This window comes from Bos taurus, chromosome 8 (genome assembly GCF_002263795.3).
Source record: "Bos taurus isolate L1 Dominette 01449 registration number 42190680 breed Hereford chromosome 8, ARS-UCD2.0, whole genome shotgun sequence".
NCBI classification, from domain to species: Eukaryota; Metazoa; Chordata; class Mammalia; order Artiodactyla; family Bovidae; genus Bos; species Bos taurus.
This window is the reverse complement of record NC_037335.1, coordinates 46,941,589-46,961,507: the sequence shown is the minus strand read 5'-3', so window position 1 is coordinate 46,961,507 and position 19,919 is coordinate 46,941,589. Positions and strand designations below refer to the sequence as shown.

Sequence of the window (19,919 nt, the reverse complement as noted above, 5' to 3'; positions counted from 1 at the left end):
AACTCAGTCTTTTCCTCCTTTCACGGCTGATTGGAAGACCTTGCATATCTTTTCATCTGTTTTTCCAGCTTTCTTCTCCTTCCTAACGCCTGTGGACCTTATGTCCCACCCATTCCAAGCTACTTGCAATTTCTCTTAAGTGACATACCCTGTTGGATGTGTTTTTGTCCCATTTTGACATTTGTGGAAATTCCAGCCTTTCCCAACTCTACTTACTGACAAAATTCTACACTCTTAAATCTCAGCTTGAAAATCTTCTTTTCTCTGAAATCCTATCAGAACCCCCCAAACCCGAGACACACACACACCCCCCAAGTGATTGTCTTAGACTCAGCTGTTTACCACATAACCCACGTTCCCACAGCACTCCATAAACCTGTGTTATAGCACAGCCTTTGACAGAGTGGTTGTCTGTTTGTGTGTACCCCTTCCCCATCACCTGCAGATTGTGAGCTCCCTGTGAGCAGAGCCTGAGTCATCCTCACCTTTGTCATCATGCAAAGCTAGCACAGTGCCTGGCCCATGTAGGTAGGTGATCAATAAATTATTATAAACATCAATATTTGATTTTCTGGCCTTATTTTTAACTCTCATTTCTAGCCTGTTGTAAAAATATAATAGACATGTTTAGAAACTACAAGCTATATAGAAAGGACACATAATAAAACAGTAATACCTAAACTCAGGGAGGATAAATAAATAGAAATGTGTACAGGCAGAGACCATCATGCACACTTCCAACTATCATGGGCATAAAAGCATTTATTCTGGAAATTTGACTGTGTTTCTGTTGACTCGTGCTTGTGGTTAAATCATTTCTGTCTTGTGGATTTAGATAGTCTTAGGATATACATATTTGTGATAACCAGTGCCAACATGGCTTCATTATTTCCACTTACATAGAAACAGAAATAAGTATTGATTTTTCCCCACTTACCTAAAATGATAATTGCCCACGGCTGCTTTTCAGTCTAGATTAGTATCAACCATTCAGTAGAAATGTGTAGTTAACTTTAGAAAGTTAGACAAACATAAAATAGATAGGAAAACTTGTGCTGACTGATTACTTTTCTGCCATAATCAACAATTTTACAGTGGGATATAATTGGAGAAAATAAGGTATCTCACTAGGGGGTCTTTAAAAAAGGCAGGCTGAGATTTTAATTCACTAGTGACGGATCAGGCTAGAGAACTTGTCATAAGACCTTTCAAAGCCCCTTCTCAGGATTTAAAATAATTTACCCACCTTTTCAAAATAGTGTTTGGATCATTTCAAGCCATTTAAACTAGTGGATAGAAGTCTATATTTAATATAGACTTGGAAAATGACTAGAAATAGTACTCCCAAGATGTCAGTTATAAAGCTGTTGTAAGTTTTAACAGAATAAAATAAATCTTTTAACTTAAACTTGTAGCTGAAGATCATTAACCCCTGAAAAATATGAGAAAAATAGAGATGTTATGCCCTCATTTTGGCCAAATAAGCAAGCAGCTTTTTTTGTATTTTTGGCATCCATCACTGAGGCAAACAAGCACTCTTACCCCTCACTGAACAGGCTGTCCCTGTTCTGCAAGGAGGCCAGATTTCACAAGCCGTGCAGTCCCACATGCCACAACCCTGCAGGCAAACACTCAAGTCCTAAATCCCAGGCAGAGGAATCAACAGATCTTGTTGGCTAATGAGCCTTGGCATCTCTGGGTCCACATGTGTTCTCTGGCCAATTCCTGGTGGAATGAGGCAGGTGCACCTTTGCTAAAACAGTGAGGCGGGGGGGTGGTGAAGATTAAAGAGTCAGCTTTTCTGGCCATCAGACGAATTTGAGCTGAGCCCTTCCTCATTAGCAGCATTTCTTTCACCCAAAAGAACAACACAGGAAGTGAATATTGACTCTGTTGCACATCAGAATTTAATATGAAGTCATGGGGGAGTTTGGGGAGAAGTGGAAAGTTCACTTCACCCTGTATGTCCTTCTATCCTGTTTTCTTGGTATGCGTGGAACAGGGTTTGTTTTGTTCCACTGATTTATTTGTTTCCATTTTCAAGTAATAAGAACTGTTGTTGGGTGTATGAATTATTGTTCATAAAGTTGGGCATGTAGGGAATGTCACATAATAGTTTTCTTTAATTCGAATAAATCCAAGTCCCCTTTCCAGCTAGTTTTGGTAAATTTAATCTTTATCTATTATGTCTCTCCTACACTCTCTCTCTTTCCCTTCCCTCCACCTCCCTCCTTCCCTCTCCCTTCCTCTCTCTCCCCTCTCTCCTCATACCTCTTGCCTCTACCCTTCTCCCCTCCTGCTTCCTCTCTCTCTCCCTCCCCCATCTTCTCTCTCCCCCTACATCTCTCCCTCTTTCTTCTCATCTCTCCCCTCCCCACCCCACTCTCCCTTCTCTCTCTCCCGCTACCCCTCCTCTTCTAATGCTTATGATGTACCAGGAGAGTTGAATAAGAGCCTCCTAACCTCCCTCAGCCAAGGTGACCAGTGGTAACAGTGACTGTCCAAGCCTCTTTAGTCCCAGGTGGAAGGCTCTGGTGCTCCCTGGCTGAGGAAAGCCAGCAGCATCTTTGCTGAAGCTGGCATCCCCATGCCCAGGGCTCTGCCGACCCAGACTCAGCTCCCCAAGGCACACTTCACAGCAGCCTTGTCAGACCAGAAGTCTGTGCCAATTCCGCCCTTATGGAGCTTACATTTGGGTGGAAGGTGACAAAAAACAAATAAATAAAATACATAGTGTATTTCATAGTGAAATGTGCTGGGGAGAGAGAAAGAGAGAGAAAGCAGAAAGGGGAGTACAGGGAAGGGGCTGCAAATATCAGTAGAATGAGAGGAAGACTCCCCGAAAAGGAGACATCTGAGTAAAGACTCGGCGGAAGTGCGGGAGAAATCCATGTGATGTCTTGGGGGAAACCATTTCCAGCCGGGGAATCAGCAATAAAAAGGCACAGAGGTGGGAATGTGAAAACACATGTGAGGAGCATCAGGAAGCCTGTGTGGTCATATGGATGAAAGAGGAGGAAGGGAGTTGGAGAGGAGGCCAAAGAGGGAACAAGAGCCAGAGAGGACAGAAAGACCTATGACTTTCACATTCACTCTGTGGCAAATGGAACTTGTAGAGTTTTGAGCAAAGGAATGGTCTTGTATGTTTCAACAGAATTTCTGTACCTGCTGAGTTGACAGTCATCCAAATCGGCAGCAGGAATGACAGCAGAAAAGCCAGCCAAAATGACAATAATCCAGACAAAAGCCAGGGGCGGCTTAGACTAAGGGTGGCAGCAGTTGAGGAGGTGAGAAGTGGTCAAATTTGAGCTGTGATTTGAAGGTAGAGCAGGCAAGATTTACTATAAGATTGGATATGGGGTATGGCTCCAGGTTTGGGGGGCTGATCAGGTAGAAGAATAGAGTTGCTGTTTCCCAAGTAGAAAAGACTGTGAGGGTAGGGATGGTGGGGATGAGACAATATCAGGAGCTTAACTTGGACATATCAGATCTGAGATGCTTCATAGCATGTGTGGAGACTGAAAGAGAAGCACAGTTATGTGAAACTCAAGTTTGGTGGAGATATTTGGCCTGGATTCATAAAGATGGAAGTTGTCCATGTGTTGATGGTATGGGAAACCATTTAGTGGATGAGATCACCAAGACAGTGTGTGAGGAGAGGACAAGACAGAGAGAATCAAGAACCAAGGTTTAAGACAGTCCTTCTATAAGCAAAGGAGATGAAGGAACTGCTTCTTAAGTGAAAGGGAAACCAGAGATGAATGCTATTTGGAAACCAAGCAAAGAACATATTTCCAAGAGGAAGGACCAACCAACCATGTCAACTTCTATTGACAGGACAAGTAAGAAGAGACCTGGGAACTGATCATCAGGAATGTTGCCAGTCATTCCTGGCAACAAAATATGAATTAACTAATAACTCAATTATTATTGACTTTTCAGCAAAGTACCAAGTAGAGAATATATTAAGTATAGATGAATAATTTCCAGCAGTTCAGTGAAACTCCTGTTGAATTAGAGTGAAGTGCTGAGCCATTGGATTTTAAATAGTTGGTTGTAGGGGCTGAATTGCAAGAAGAGTACCTACTTTCCAGTGTAGGCAGTAGTCTACCAACCATGTGCAGCTGATACAGAGAACGTATGTCAGTGCTTTGCTGACATAGGTCTCCAGCTTGGTTGGTTTCTCATTGATCATAGGCATACTTGGACTTGGCAAACTAACAGATGTTGCCTTATATGAATCATTTTTAACATTAGTTACTCAAAGGTTGGCAAGCTATGGCCTGTAGGCCAAAACGAGCACGTTACTTACCTTGTAAACAGAGCTTTATTGGAACATAGCCAGGTCAGTCCTCCTTCTTTCCTGTACCATCTCAGGCTGCTTTTGTGCTGTAGTGGCAGAGTTGATCACTTGCAACAGAAATCACCTGGCCTGCAAGGCTGAAAACATTTGCTGTCTGGCCTGTTATAGGAAAAGTTTGCAGACTCCTGTTTAGACTTTAATAGACTATTGGAAATACAACAAGGATATTTCAGTACTACTGCAGGGGCTTTCATGTTAATTTACTCCAAGGGGCACATCTTAGATTTCACTTCTTTTCAAAGGCCAGAGTCTCCACTCCCTGTACTGTGAAGACAGTAGTTCTCAAAGTGTGGTCCCTGGACCAGCAACAATAGCATCACCCAGGAACTTGTTAGAAATGTACATCCTCAGGCTTCCCTTGTGGATCAGCTGGTAAAGAAATGCACATCCTCAAGTCCCATTCTAGACCCACTGATCAGAATGTATTTTAGCTGATCCTCGAGGTGATTCTGGAGCATGCTAGGTTTGATAGCCATCCTGCTAGAGAAGGCACTAATGGTAAGAAGAGCCGAGAACTGAAAAATGGGCATTTCCACCCACCCTTTCTTGTGATAATTTTCAGTGCACAAACTAGTTCTTTGCACATTAGAATCAGGGTTTTAAGAGCAGTCCTTTGAGTGTCACACTCTTTTATATATATATATATATATATATAAAACATTAGGATAACCCTAAAGTGCTAACCCTAATAAGTTAGCACTTATTATTGCAGTCAAATGACTCTTCATGGCAACAGTAGTAATAAGCCAAGTGGCTGCTGCTGCTGCTAAGTCGCTTCAGTCGTTTCCGACTGTGCGACCCCAGGGACGGCAGCCCACTAGGCTCCCCCGTCCCTGGGATTCTCCAGGCAAGAACACTGGAGTGGGTTGCCATTTCCTTCTCCAAGCCAAGTGGCTACTTCCCACCAACCTGACAGAGTAGGATAATGAGGTTAACCACCTCCAGTGATTAAGGACCCAGAATACCCCTGCATGCCCCTAGGTTTTGACTATCTGATTTCTCATCACGATACCCCAGTGTGCATAAGAGATTGAATGTAATGAGGCATTTATTATAAGAGAGAAAAGAAGTGATTTATTTCCAGCACCAACAAGGATATGCTAGAACATGAGAAAAACTTTAAATTGATCATTCCCCCCTAAAGGATTTATGCAGGTGCTGCTGATATTGTTGTTGCTATTTTCCTTTGCTTAATGATCTAATCCTTCCTTGGAGCTTCATCCCTCTGTGTGTCTAGAGGAAGAAATATCTCTGATAATGAACAGCTGTGCTTTATTTAGATGGCACTAGAAACTGGATCTCAGGAATCAGGGAGGGGCAACTAGTGAGTCGTGGCTTTTCTAAGCCAGGAAGAGGCAAGCAAAGAGGCAGTGAATAAACTCAGGCTCCTTTCTAAATATCTGAAATTGGCATCTGTTTTAAAAAATCTGCTAGAACTTCATTTGAAACCTTAGAGAGATCATATGTATAGGTTTGTCCAAAACTAAATAGTTCTGGTTTTCATCCCCCAGAAATGATTAATGATGACCTCTTCATTTATGAGAACGCCCTGGTTTTTGTATGATAAATTACATAGTCACCATAGTGGGAGACAAGCCAAGTAGAATGCAGAGTGCAGGCTCTGAATTTCCTAACAGACCTCTGTTTGAAACCCTGTTCAGACTTGTAATTTGCTCTCAATGCCTCCATTTAACTGTAAAATGTGGATGATAATACCTCTATCATAGAGTTGGTGAGCAAATTGAGTGAGCATGTACAATCTGCCTGGCTGAGTGCCCAGCAACTGGTGGGTGCTCTAGCTCTAGCTGCTACTTCACCTGTGGGGGAAAGAGCCTTCAGTCAGTTGGCTGAGTAGACTTCACTACATATAGTCATTCACTGCAACCCAGAAATTCATAAGCACCTTGTTTGGGCTCCATTTTTTGATAAGCTTTTTAAAATCTGTGGCAGTTGTTGTTTCCTTTTAAGGAACTATAAGGACATTAAGGAAAAATTGTCTTCAGAAAAGGCTTTATTTGCATTTGAAAAATAAGATCATGCTCACAAACTTGAACCAGAGGCTCAAATTTGTTAAATGCTGCTTCAAAATGAATGCCAGAAACAGAAATAACAGCATTGTGATTCATGATGTTGGACCTTGAGGAAGTCCAGTAAATTATAACTCACTCTTGACAGGACAAGATTCAAATTGAGAGTTGAACACTAGAGTCAAGCAGATGGAGATCAAAATATCACTTTTATTAATGATGAAGTAGTTGGAGATAATGACTTAGTGTGAGGGCCAAATGGGTTTGCCTGCTTACTTCAGCCCATAGGCAGCCAACCAGAGAAGAAAATTGGGTCTACAGAAACAACTTTACTAATATCACTGACAGGCACTGGCCCATGGAGGAAAAGGAAAAAAGATGATAAATCCTCCTCACCGAAAGACTTTTCAACCAGGTTGCTGCCGCTGCTGCTGCTAAGTCGCTTCAGTCGTGTCTGACTGTGCAACCCTGTAGACGGCAGCCCACCAGGCTCCCCCGTCCCTGGGATTTTCCAGGCAAGAGTACTGGAGTGGGGTGCCATTGCCTTCTCCTCAACCAGATTACTCAATTATATATGTGGAGATGAGTAAGAGAAGGACAGAAGGCTAGATGAGTCACCCAAATGGAGCTCCCTCCTCATGGAAACTTGAAACCAGAAGAAAGAAGGTTCCCCATGACACTATCACCATTTTCTCACTTAGAATTTACTAACAGTCAAGTTTTGATCAGATTGAGCACATTATCTTTTGGAAAAGATGCCAGATAATCAAATAAAAATGTACTGCTTTTCCCAACTGCTGGTCAGAAATTGAATTAAATATCAATATTAAATCCCAAATAATCAGTACCCTTCCATTGTCTCATACATGATAATAGCAGTCAGTTATCTTAATAACTACAATAACTTGGGTGGTAAATGAAGGTCACTCCTGGTCTACAGCAGCATAGCTGCTAATATGTATCCATCACGTCAGAGACAGAATTAGGTTTCCGCTTTAGTCATATAGTTAAGCCAGAGGAAGTAATAACTATATGGACATTCTTCCAGCAAGGGGAAGAGTGTAAACCTTGCATCCTTTTACCCAGTGGCCAGGACATGTTGTCATTCTGCTGCTGCTACTGCTAAGTCGTGTCAGTTGTGTCTGACTCTGTGCGACACCATAGATGGCAGCCCACCAGGCTCCAGCATCCCTGGGATTCTCCAGGCAAGAACACTGGAGTGGGTTGCCATTTCCTTCTCCAATGCATGAAAGTGAAAGTGAAGTCGCTCGGTCGTGTCCGACTCTTCCCGACCCCATGGACTGCAGCCTACCAGGCTCCTCTGTCCATGGGATTCTCCAAGCAAGAGTACTGGAGTGGGCTGCCATTGCCTTCTCTGTGTTGTCACTCTAGCTAGGTCCAATTCTGAGAAATAAGAATCTGGACTCTTCCAAATTTAATCCAGATGGACAGGCAAACTGTGAGCACTCATCCCAGGTTACTGAGCATGTTCTCATCTAGGTCTAAGCACCACTGAGGCCAGTGGTAAAAGCCTGTGAAAGAATACCAGGGGCCATTTAAATGGCTGTCATCTCTATTTCAGCAGTTTTCATCAATAGTATAGAGATATGACACTCAGTCTCTTACAACAACCTATTTATTTAGTCACTTCTTTTCAGGTGTGCTAGCCCCAAGGTATGGAGAAGAAAATGGCAGCCACTCCAGTACTCTTGCCTGGAAAACACCATGGACAGAGGGGCCTGGTAGACTGCAGTCTATGGGGTCACTAAGAGTCGGCACGACTGAGCAACTTCACTTTCACTTTCATGCACTGGAGAAGGAAATGGCAACCCACTCCAGTGTTCTTGCCTGGAGAGTCCCAGGGATGGAGGAGCCTGGTGGGCTGCCGTCTGTGGGGTCGCACAGAGTCGGACACGACTGAAGCGACTTAGCAGCAGCAGTAGTCCCAAGGTATAGACCCTAGGCATTGTACTTTCTAATTTGTTTATTTCACAAGCATTTATTTGAACTGCCTTCTAAGTGTGGGGCACTATAGAAACTAGAATGTTGTCTCTGTCCCAAAGAGTTTACAATAGTGAATGAAACTTTCATTAAAGCAAAACAGAATTTTTAAAATGCCAAAGGATATGTAGAAAAATAAAAAACTAAACAATGGGACTACAAAGGAATGAATAATTAATATTGCCTCAGGGAGTTAGGAACGGCCTCAGGAATTAGTAAAATTTGAACTGGACTTGGAAGATTGAGTTAGAGTTTATAAGGGTCCACAATAAATAGCAGCTCTCTTCCTCATCCAAGTTCTAAACACTTTGAGAAACAAAAGAAGTAGTTGATGGAACACAGAATATCATTTTTAGTTGAGGGACAAGTTAGCAGACATGACTTTTAGACTGTTGACCAAGTGGGTTTATTGACTCACCAGCATTATGCAGAATTCCACAGTAAGCCTTCATCCCCCATCCACTGCACACATCCTCAGGGCCAGTACTGGAGGAGTTGGGAGATGTTGGGTTTCCTGCAGGCAAGAAGATGCCAAGAGAAAGAAGAGTGAGCAAATCCAATTATTTCTTCAATTTACCAAGTGAGTAAAAGAGCATAGGAAACCCAAGGATGAGTTTAGGAAAAGTTCCTCCTCATGAAATCTAGAGTAGGGAGAGATAATCCTCTCTGAAAATTAGGATAGCTAAAGAGAAATTTTGGAGAAGGCAATGGCACCCCACTCCAGTACTCTTGCCTGGAAAATCCCATGGATGGAGGAGCCTGGTAGGCTGCGGTCCATGAGGTCTCGAAGAGTCATACATGACTGAACGACTTCACTTTCACTTTTCACTTTTATGCATTGGAGAAGGAAATGGCAACCCACTCCAGTGTTCTTGCCTGGAGAATCCCAGGGACGGGGGAGCCTGGTGGGCTGCTGTCTAAGGGGTTGCACAGAGTCGGACATGACTGAAGTGACTTAGCAGCAGCAGCAGCAGCAGCAAAGAAATTTTAAAATAATCCTAGATGGAGGATAGAGAAGATAGTCTAGATGAGACTAGAATCAGAGTGAACAGAAAGTTCTGGAGAGATGAGGCTGTGAATAAAGATTGGGTCCAGCATATAGGGAGCCTTGTCTGTCATGCAAAATGATTTGGACTTTTATCTATAAGCACTGGGAACCCACTAAAGATTATTAACAGAGAAGACTATTTACAGATGATAACTAGCAGTTATATGTGATGTTTGTTGAAGAGGCAGAGAAATCAGAAAGCAATCTCAGTAGTCCAAGGAAAACTAATGAGCACAGAAACTGGGCATTGGTATAATTCCTGATTTCATGAGGGCTTCCCTCATAGCTCAGTTGGTAAAGAATCCACTTGCAATGCAGGAGACCCCAGGTTCAATTCCTGTGTTGGGAAAATCTCCTGGAGAAGGGAAAGTCTACCCACTCTAGTATTCCAGCCTGGTGAATTCTGTGGGGTTGCAAAGAGTAGGACATAACTGAGTGACTTTCACTTCACTTCACTTCCTGATTTCATGAGAATTTAAATCAGATTGGAGTGCCTTGAAATCAGACTGAGGGAAACTTGTTTATATCATAAAAGATTTGAAAATTTCTATGGAAATAATTACATTGTTGTCTAATCTATGAGCAATCAAGATATACTTGAGGAGATTCAGTATCTTGCCTTCCTTCTGTACCCAAATTTTAGTGAGCAACTACCGCATGTAGAACACTATCTGATATGCTGTGGATACAAAGATAAACCGACCTAGAGAGAAAAGAGATGTCCAAACTTGGAATTTAATGAGAGATATGGAGAAGGCAATGGCACCCCCACTCCAGTACTCTTGCCTGGAAAATCCCATGGACGGAAGAGCCTGGTAGGCTGCAGTCCATGAGGTTGCTAGGAGTCGGACACGACTGAGGGACTTCACTTTCACTTTTCACTTTCATGCATTGGAGAAGGAAATGGCAACCCACTCCAGAGTTCTTGCCTGGAGAATCCCAGGGACGGGGGAGCCTGGTGGGCTGCCGTCTCTGGGGTCGCACAGAGTCGGACATGACTGAAGTGACTTAGCAGCAGCAGCAGCATATGAGGTACTATGAGAATTTTTTCTTTTATAACAAAATAGTTTGTTGACAAATTTATAAAGAATATCCATTGGCATGGGCTTCTTAAAAAAATAAATACTATAAGAACACACAATGAGAATAGTTAGTTCTGCCTGGTGGGGGGTGAAAGGGGGGCATAAGGTAGACTTGTCTTTGAACCTGGGAACTGCAGGATGCATGTAAGTTCTCCAGAAAGAGTAAGTTAAGAAGAATATGCCTCAAAGAGAGAATAAAACTTTTCACATTTAGACCAGGGAGAAGTAATTGCAGACTCCTTCAAATGATGCAGAGAGATTTTTAAAAATTATTTTGAAAGGGCAAATTAATATGCCATTTTGCCATTACCAGCAATATTTTCCTTTCTCTTACCATTTCCCTCTCCTACCCAGGTATGCCCTGCACTGTGGGCTAGGTCTGTCCATGTTTTTTCAATTCATAATTCCCCTGGCTGCTCTGCTGCTTACGAATTCTGCCAAGAAGCCAATGGAACTTGTACAAGCTGTGGACTTGGTTCCTGGCACATTTATAGGGGAGTGTGGGCAAAGAATTAAAAAGTAAAATGAGTTAGAACCACTTTGATTACCTTATATTTGAGAAGGCAAGGAATGCCTTTTGATGTGGCTTTTGAACAGAGCAGAAACTAGGAAGGCTATTGCTTTGTTTGAGTGAGTTTCCTTGTAGACTTAGATCAATTACATTAAAACATTCAGCCTGCAAACAATGGCCTCAAAGAAAATAATGCTGGCGCTCTCCTTTTATGAAAGTAATACTTGCCTTATAGCCTTTGGGATTGGCTGTTCCCTTGCTTTTGAAATGATTCACATGGGATGTTGTTTGGATGTCCTAAAAACATACAGACATTAATAGCAGAACATTTCAGTCAGAGCTATCTGGCCATGAGAGGATAACTGTTTTCCATTGACTAAGTCAAAAGCTAAGTTTGTTTATTAGCATTTAATATCCTTGAAATCAACTTATGGGTTCTGTTCCTTGGCATTTACATCTCTATCCAACCCAGAGAATTTGAAAGACTTAAGTTGATTGAATCACTGAGGAGAAGCCCCTTGGTAGAAAGCATTTGGGGAATGACACGAAAGATCACCTACACCAAAGCAGAGACTTCTAGTGTTTTGGATACAAGATAAAGGAATTGGGCTTCCTAAGCATATTATTGGTCTGCATGAGAGAATATTCAGACTTCAGAAAAGTGTGTTTCAAATTATTTGTCTGAGCATTCTTTTGGTTTAAATACATAAAGTACATTTATCTTCATGAATCATTTATACATTTAAAGTAGAAACCTTTTATGCACCTAATAAATATAAATAAGAATCTTTACTGTTGTGTTTGTTTAACCACATAGTTCTCAGTAAGTGCCAGGCTCTGTTCTATGTACTTTACAAATAGCTCAATTTATCACTCTAAACAACCCTATGAATTGTATGCCAACTCTGTGTACTAGACGTGTGTAGAATTCTAAAATATATTTTTGGATTATCAATTCATATCAAGATGCATTTCTGCATAATTCCAGCTACCATGTTAGCAGTTTTGTGTAAACATATTGTCAAAGTTTTTAGTAGTAAGGGGGTAAAATAGAAGAGAGTGACCCATGCTGAGCCGGAAAGTGGGGGTCAACAGGAGGCAGCAGATAAGCGAAGGTAGAGGCAGTTGTGGAACTGAGAATCAGAGGTGGAGATCAGGACAGGACAGGTTCAGCCCAGTTCCAGACAGGATCCTGTGATCTAAAGAAAAGTGTCATCTGAGAGAGTGAGACAGGGCCAGGCTTCCAGAGTGTAGGGCTGGGATGGTGGTGCTGTTGCATGACAAAGTGCTTCCAGAAAACCTCACTGAAATCAAGGCAGAACCCCAGTCTTGGGGCCCACATTGCCAGGGAGGGAGCAAGCAATGCCCCTGCCTAGCTGGCTTGTAGAAGAGAGTGCCCCTCTCCAGGAGTCAAGGGTATTCAGAGTGGTGTGATCACTGTCTCTGCCTTTGGACTTAGAACTCTTGGAAAGCCATCTAAATCCCGTCTGCTGTCGGAGTGAAGTTCCTTGATAGACCTTGTGAGTGAGAGAAGCAGAGGAGTCACCATGACTGGTGATCAGGCTTCCCACATGAGCATCAGTTATGCTCTAAAACGAAGGCCTACCTGACACTGTGTAGATGGTATGCTTACACCCAAGTTAGGCTTGAATATTGCCTCTTAAAACCCTACCTCAAAAAAAAGAACCTCTTCCATCCCCAATTTTTCTTTTACAAAGGACCCCCAACTACTGTCTCCTGCCAGGGTCCTCACACTGAGAAAAGAGCATCTGAGGACTTTCCATATAGTTAAGGACAGGCAAAGGTGAAGACTAGATCAAATGTCTAACAGTGAAGCATCTTGTTGCATGTGATTTTCTTCTGACTTCTTAATAATTTGTGCCGTATTTTATATTTCCAAATAATTTTCTAAGCATCCATTTAGGTGCAGAATTATAGTGACAAAAAAGTGTAATAATAATGATACATGATATTGGTTTGAACTGGAATTCGCATTTACCAATTGAGTATATGGTCAGGATTTGTTAAAACAAATGGGTTTATTACCCATTTCCAAGTAAGATCAGGCACATTCCAATTATAGTTCTGTTCTCTTGGATAGATAATGTATTCTATCTCCAAAACATGAAGGCAGTATCTAAAACATCTGCTTCCTTTGAAGACTGAAGAGACATTCTAGTTAAAATGAGGTGCGTTTTTTTATATCATCCCTAGATATTTTCTTGGGCTCATGCTGCTCCTTAGTAGCTCAGAGATTTCCAATCATGTTTATTTTGGGGAAAAAAAGCATATTAAAATATTATTTTCTGTAGAGTAATATTCTACAGTTATACCTGAATATTCATGTTCTGGTAAACTTCCTAATTGTAAGAAGCACCTTAAACTTAATAACCAAGAATAGCATCGAGTGTTGTCAAATATAGCTGATTACCAGCTTTATTTAATTTTCACAAATCCATCCAAGAATTTCCAGACCACAGAAGAGTTGCATTAAGGGTAGCAAAAACCTAATTCTAAAACTATTCAATACTTATAAAAAGCTGTAGTGTTATGCAAACTTCAGTCACTATTTCTCAAGTAGGCAGTATACTGGTGCCTATTAAAATCAGGTAGATGCTAATAGCTTGACTGCTTCTTCTCCCATCACTACAGTAATTGTTGCCACCCACCCCACCCCCCGATCTGTATAAAGTTCTGTTTGTAAACTACAAGACCTTAGTGGCTTAGTGAGTTTATCACCCCTTTATAATCCAAATATAGGAGACAGTGACCAGTATATCTATTGGTTGAGTCAACCATTGAATCCAAGACCAGACTATTCAAATGAGAAGTGGGATAAAGAGGATCTGTTCAGTGCTTTTTAATAATGTACAAATTTTACTAATATAAATTTAAAATTGTGCAGCATAAACTATATTGACAAACTCTCACTATGTGCATACTTTCAAAGCATATGAATTCTCTTGACAAACTTCTGAATCATTAAGAATCACATAATCCCAGAACTGGCAAGGCCAGTGAGTTAACTGTGTCCATGTTACTGCTAAACAGTTTTATCTGGTAAACAGAAATGTCTACCCAACCCTGTCTTGGTCTCAAAATGACTAAGATCTTCAAGAAGTCATCTCTCATGTAAAGTTTCAAGCTTCTTTTCTAAATGACCTATACTATAATGATCACATGATGTGTGGCTTTGGTCACTGACTTAATATCAATCTTCTATGTGCCATCATTATGTAAATAATAAACTGTTTTCCAACAAAAAATACAGTATTCCTTGAGCCCATTGTCATTTTAGGTCATATACAGTAAGGTTGACAGTAAACCAAAGGATTAATTTAGTTGGATCAAAATTCTAGTTGTCCAAGAATTTCACTACAGTACACCAAATACTTTTACATGTGGCTGAACTGATCATAGATTATAGTCTCATGTCAATAGAAAGAGAAAGGGGAAAAAACTCTTTTGGAATTTTAAGACGTTCTTCTATCCCTTCCACCTCCCTTCTTCACAGTACCCAACCTGGTCTTTGTTTAGTGCCAATTTTGACAACATTTGAATTATTGGTAGCCCAGGCTGAACTGCATAGCAGGTATAACAAAATGAGACAAAAGTCTAAAAGGTTATCTTCTGCAAAGAACCATTAATTGGGGCTCAGTTTATAATTTAAAAGCCCTGGGTCAACCTGGAATCCTCTAGATTGCTAAGTCCATTACTCAAGCTCACATTTTTTTATAGGCTATAATGCTTCTAGTTCCAAAATTATAAGAACTATAAAGAGTGTGGCAAACATCTTGCCTCTTCTTAATTAAGCAACATTGTGTTGCTCTAAAATTAAATTCTAATGGAAATCTCTAAGAAGTTCTTGGTTCTGGTAGAAAATGAAAAATTATTATTATCAAGTAAGGAATTAACCTACTTTCACCAAAACCAAAAGAGCAAGTATTGACCAAAAAAAGTCTCTGAGGGACCTAGATAAAATGAGAACTTTTTGGTAATAATAAAGGTTGTATTTTTTAAAAACTATAAATCTAAACTGCTTTTTGTGAATGGTCAGTCAGTAGTTTCAGATGAGCAAGTACATTTGTGAAGCTCTTCATAGTAATTATATTATTTCCTTTGTGGGCATAAATTGGTAGTGGTCCTTATGAATCCAGTTGGGTCTTCAGTGAATTCTCAAAATGCTTTCTTTATTTCACTAATAAAAATATACCATTCTTGATATTTTAAAAAGCTTTTTTCTTTACTAATGAGGTCATATGCTACAGATTTATAAAATTTATTTTATCTAGAGACTTTTAAAATGTCCCTTATCCAAAATACCATTTAGAAAAGAAAGTGTGAATGGAAGAAATAAAGAAAAACAAGGAAAAGAGAAAGACATGAAGGATAGGAGGAGAAATAAACTATAGACAGTGGGAAGTTTGGTTAATCAATATAACTGGACAGTAACAATGTGATACAGTTTCCCCAGACTACTGTTTTGTCTGAAAACCTTTTCTAGAACCTGTCTCAGATGCCTCAGTGTGTTTCATCAGTTAAGTTCAGTTGCTGAGTTGTGTCTGACTCTTTGTGACCCCATGGACTACAGCATACCAAGCTTCCCTGTCCATCACCAACTCCCTGAGCTTGTTCAAATTCAAGTCAATGATGCCATCCAACCATTTCATCCTCTGTCATCCCCTTCTTTTCCTACCTTCAATCTTTCCTAGCATCAGGGTCTTTTCTAGTGAGTCAGTTCTTCACATCAGGTGGCCAAAGTATTGGAACTTCAGCTTTAGCATCAGTCCTTCCAATGAATATTCAGGACTGATTTCCTTTAGGATGGACTGGTTTGATCTCCTTGCAGTCCAAGGAACTCTCAAGAGTCTCCTCCAACACCACAGTTCAAAAGCATCAATTCTTCGGCACTCAGCTTTCTTTATAGTCCAACACTCGCATCTATACATGGCTACTGGAAAAACCATAGCTTTGACTAGACAAACCTTTGTCAGCAAAGTAATGTCTCTGCTTTTTAATATGCTGTCTAGGTTGGTCATAGCTTTTCTTCCAAGGAGCAAGCATCTTTTAATTTCATGGCTGCAATCACCATCTGCAGTGATTTTTGGAGTCCAAGAAAATAAAGTCTGCACTGTTTTCATTGTTTCCCATCTATTTGCCATGAAGTGGTGGGACTGAATTCCCCTGGTGGCTCAGATGGTAAAGAATCTGCCTACATTGCAGGAGACCCAGGTTCGATAACTGGGTGGGGAAGATTCCCTGGAGAAGGGAATGGCAACCCATTCCAGTATTCTTGCCTGGAGAATTCCATGGACAAAGGAGCCTAGCAGTCCATGGGTCACAAGAGTCGGACATGACTGAGCAACTAACACTTTGACTTTCAGTGAGCTTCATAAAAGAACACAAACTGATGCTCTTTGCATTTATAGTGGTCCTTCAGTATCCTCGGGAGATTGGTTCCAGTCCCACCTCCCAGATACCAAAATTGCAGATGCTCAAGTCCTTTATATAAAATGGTGCAGTATTTGCAGGCAGCCTATGCACATCCTGCAGTAAACTTTAAATCATCTCTAAATTACTTATAATACTTAATAGAAGTAAATGCTATGAAATTAATTGCCAATGACCAGCAAATTCAAGTTTTACTTTTTGGATCTTGCTGGAATTTTTTTTTTTTTTTTGACTTGCAGTTTGTTGAATTCATGGATGTGAAACTCACAGATACAGATGACCAACTGTATATCAATGTTCTTAATTTAGGTGAGGCTTTGTGAGGGTCCATTAGCAAGGTTTTATGAATAGACTTCAGGAATCCATGAACTTTTGAAACTGTATAGAAGCATTTTTGTGACTGTCCTTATGTGCCTTTGTTTTTCTTGGAAAAAGATCATTAGCTTTCATTGGAATCACAAAAGTATTCAAAGATTCTTGTCTCAAAAAAAATAGGCTAAGGACCATTACTTTGGATCATTACTAATTATTTTATATCATTTTCTTTTCTCAGAAAAAGACAATACATGAGAGTGGGGTGCATGTGTGTGTGTGTGTATCTGTGTGTGTATTGACAAAAAAGTTTAATGTTACCATATATTGGCACATTTAATTTACACAAAGCATATTTTTAGGCATGGCCTGATTCTCTACCACCTGTAACTAAGAAAATCAAAACTGCTTTTATTTTAGGCTTTAAGGGTTTTTATAGTCTGTGGAACAAATTTTTATCTAAAGGAAATGGGAGAGAATTTGGAGTCATTAGATATATTGGATATATTCAATTTATGAAAAAATAGATAATGTTTTGATATTTTGCTCCATCTAATTTTTAGCCCTGAAATATATATATCTGAATTAATATAGTTGTTTTCTTCATTTCAGTTGCTTACAGCTTCATTTCAAATACAGGAAATATGACCATCTAAATGCTTCTATATTTCTAGGGTATAACAATTTGATTTATTGACAGATACAACTGACAGCTTATTGCTCACATTTCTGCCCATGAAAAGTGATCCTTTGCACCCACCCATGCATGTGTGTGTGCTCAGTCGCTTCAGTTGTGTCGATTCTTTGTGACGTCATAGACTGTAGCCCACCATGCTCCTGTCCATGGGATTCTCCAGGCAAGAGTACTGGAGGGGGTTTCCATGCCCTTCTCCAGGGGATCTTCCTGACCCGGGGATTGAACCGAGTTCTCCTGCATTGCAGGTGGATCCTTTACTGTCTAAGTCACCAGGAAAGTCCCCTTTGCACCTGTGTTTCCTCTCAAAGAGAGGAGAATTTTCCAGACATCTTGCCTATTGTCTGGTAGACTCTAGATCAGGAACATTCTAGAAGGTCCATTTTATGACTTCTTCCTCCATGAATGGCTCATAGTTGGTCTGTGAGTAGGAGTAATGATCCACGGATAGAATCAGTGCTCAAGAATGAGAATTTAGCCAATTTAGGCTAAACAGGATTTAGCCTCTCTTAGAAGATCCGAGAAATAGTGTAAATGTTATCATTTGGTATAAAACAAATGGTATGGTGTATTGTCCCTTGACATGAAACAATATGGGAGTATGTGCTGAAGAAAAGCAAAGGAGAAAACTAAATGGCATGGTACTTTGGAAATACCTTATAAAATATCTTTAAACATATGTTTATGTTTAAACATAAAATGCTTTATAAAATAACTTTTAATGTACCTTGGAAAAGAGTTTCTTTTCCAAGGCACTTTAGAATATAAATCTGTATAGGAGTGGGTATTTTTTGTGTCAGAAAATTCTCCTCAAAAAGAAGTATGCTGTATTAACATTTCAAGTTAATCTTCAACATGCCTTTCAACAAGAACTTAATCATAATCAACAGCAGTGGATAAAGTGTCTCCTTCATAGACACCAAAACAGAGCTTTAAAATGCCATTTTGTCTGAGTCCTTAGGGCTCTGGGTCAAAGGAGAACAGCATGACCTTTTACTTCCCTCTTCTTGGATTTGAGAGAGTTAATGCTCAAAAACTTCCCATCCACAGAAAACTCTGATGAGACTATGAGTCATCTCTCTCACAATTCCTTCCGGGAACAAAAAGAAATCTTGGCTTCTTGTCTTAATCAACAATTGTCATTTTCTTACATTTTTTAAATGTAAATTTAAAATAGCATTCTTCTTTGTGTAACTGGCATTTTGGAGAATTCTTTGCAGATGAAAATCAAACCATGAAAAACACTGACTTAGAAGAGATAAGGCCCTAGGAGACTGTTGTACTTATACTTTAGAAGTAAAACTGGTCACACAAGTCTAATAGAATCTTTTACTAATGGAGCAAGAAATCAAACATCAAACTCATTTCTCATAGGGAAGTAGTTTCTTGATAAAAGATAAAATACCACAGCAGAAGGGGGAAGAGAAAGAACTGAGGTGACTGAGGGGTTTTTCATATTTACAGAAATGGTACAAATGCCTGATTCTTTCCTTTTTAAGATAACTGCTTTGTGTACCTTACAAAACATCTCATTTTTATGGAACTGCCCATTTTTCTAACTATACTGACAAGATAGAGTGAAAAAATACAATGTGACACCAAATTGAACAAAAGAAGTTATTCATTCACCAATGATGATAACTTGAGGTGTCACTTGAAAACTAATTTGTTTCTCATGGACTTCCCTGGTGGCACAGATAGTAAAGAATCTGCCTACAATGAGGGAGACCTAGGGTTGATCCCTGGGTCAGGAAGATCTCCTTGAGAAGGGAATGGCTGCCCACTCCACTATTCTTGCCTGGAGAATTCCATGGACAGAGAGAGAAGCCTGGCAGGCTACAGTCCATGGGGTTGCAGAGTAGGACATGACTGAGAGACTAACACTTTCACTTTTCTTTCACTTTCTTTTCTCTTCATGTCTCTTATGGACATTTGTTTTCAGTACTTCTCTTTATTATGTTAGATTGAACATACATAAGTGCTGATGTTAGGGTAATTTTTTACTTGAAAACAGCAGTGTCTATTGACTCAGTGTAAATAGATGAAATTCCTTAATTCAGCTGAATTCAACCAATGTTTGCCCATCATGTGCCTGGCAACTCACCCTATAGTAAAGGACACAATGATGGCAAATGGCAGATGCTATATCCCCTAGGTAATTTATTATGACCGTTATATGTTAAAAATCCATAATCAAGCTGATCACCTGTGGTCAGAAATAGATAGACCCATAATTTAGCTAGCAGTTGATTCAACAAGTTAAAATATACCCCCAGCTGATTTTTGTAGCCTTTAATATAAAAACCACTTAGGCATTTTCTTAGCACTGTGATAACTTCAGGGAGGTGACTTTTATTTTTTTTAACTTTCCATGTTTCATATAGGAAACTGGCCATTGGATCCACATGAGACTTGCTTAAGATCACATTT

General features: G+C 40.1%; 1 protein-coding gene across 9 annotated transcripts in view; it reads left to right on the top strand.

Annotated features, from left to right (window-relative positions):
- Positions 1–19,919, top strand: part of TRPM3 (transient receptor potential cation channel subfamily M member 3) — a 607,343-nt gene that overhangs the window by 357,003 nt on the left and 230,421 nt on the right. The gene's annotated exons all lie outside the window — the stretch shown is intronic.